We start from the raw sequence: 1,489 nt of genomic DNA, 5'->3' as shown, positions 1-1,489 counted from the left end.
CCCGACTGTGTGAAGACAGGAGTGGGTGGTCCCTCAAGTGGGGCCACGCAGGGCCTCAGAGGGCAGGACCGTCTTTGCATCTTGAACCGCATTCGGCAGCAGCCACAGGCAACCAGGACGGCCACAGTGGGAGCCTTCCAGGGAAGGCAGGAAAAACATCCAGGCTTGGATCAGCTGCAGCTTTCACATGCTCAGGAGCAGCCCCACCAGGAGGAGAGCTCTGAAGGAAAAGACCCCCATTTCATTTCCCCCTTTGTTCCTCCCATCACCCTCTTCGCCCCCGGAAACCTGCGCGCCTCGCCCTGGACCTGCTCGTTACGCTTTTGAGCTGTTGCCTCAGTCCCAGTTTATTTATGAATGAGACCTTATGCAAGAAGTCAATCAAAGCAAATTGCTGCATTTAAGGACAGCAGCATGTCTATTTGGGGGTTTGGCGACAAGAGTGTCTCCCGGAGTGATCGCTTCAAGATGAGCCGGCCGTGTGCGGCAGCAGCCGAACATGCTAATGCAATCCTTGTTGCATAAACAGAAGCACAGCGTCAAGGTCACATGAATACCACTTTATAAGGCCTTGGTAAGACCACATCTGGAGCACTGCATAGAGCTTTGGTCACCACATTGTAGAAAAGATGTTGAGACTCTGGAAAGACTGCAGAACACAGCAACAAAGATGATTAAGGGCCTGGAGGCTAAAACATACGAAGAATTGGGTTGCAGGAATTGGGTATGTCTAGTGAAAAGAAGGACCAGGGATGACATGGCAGCAGTCTTCCAGGATTTGAGGGGCTGCCACAAAGAATAGGGGGATCACCCTGTTCTCCAAAGCGCCTGAAGGCAGAACAAGAAGAAACTGATGGAACCTAATCAAGGAGAGAAGCAACCTAGAAATAAGGAGACATTTCCTGACTGTGAGAACAATCAACCAGTGGAACAGAAGTTGCCTCCAGAAGTTGTGGGTGCTCCAACACTGGAGGTTTTCAAGAAGAGACTGGAGAGCTACTTATCTGAAATGGTGTAGGGTTTCTGCTTGAGCAGGGGGTTGGACTAGAAGATCTCCAAGGTCCCGTCCAGCTCTATTCTCCATAAGTGGTGAGTAGAATATGCAAACGAGTGACATAGAGTTTGTTTCCACCTCAACTCTGGTTTAATTAACCGCTGGCTTTTCAAGAGTTATGAGGCAAGTAGCAAAAGGCGACTCTTTATGGCTGCCCACTCAAGTTCAGTGACTTTAGACGGCTTAACCAAAAACGATGCACTTCCTGGCCTTTCCCCAAGTAGAAATAAAATGCAAAGATCAAGTTTTTGGCTTTGGGCCTTAACACGCAGCATGCCTTGCTGAAAGAAAAAGGACCCAGAGCTATAACGGGGAATAACGGGGAATAACGGGGGGTGTGTGTGTGTGGAGGGAAGCAACTTGGCAACAGACAAAAAAGGGAAAATTGAAGCGCTTGATCGATGGACTAAAGCGGAGGATCCAAAAGGCCGCCAG

This window comes from Protobothrops mucrosquamatus, unplaced genomic scaffold, assembly GCF_001527695.2.
Source record: "Protobothrops mucrosquamatus isolate PMUCROS unplaced genomic scaffold, P.Mucros_1.0 scaffold6018, whole genome shotgun sequence".
Taxonomy (NCBI): domain Eukaryota; kingdom Metazoa; phylum Chordata; class Lepidosauria; order Squamata; family Viperidae; genus Protobothrops; species Protobothrops mucrosquamatus.
The sequence above is the reverse complement of the archived record's forward strand: the minus strand, read 5'-3'. Positions refer to the sequence as shown.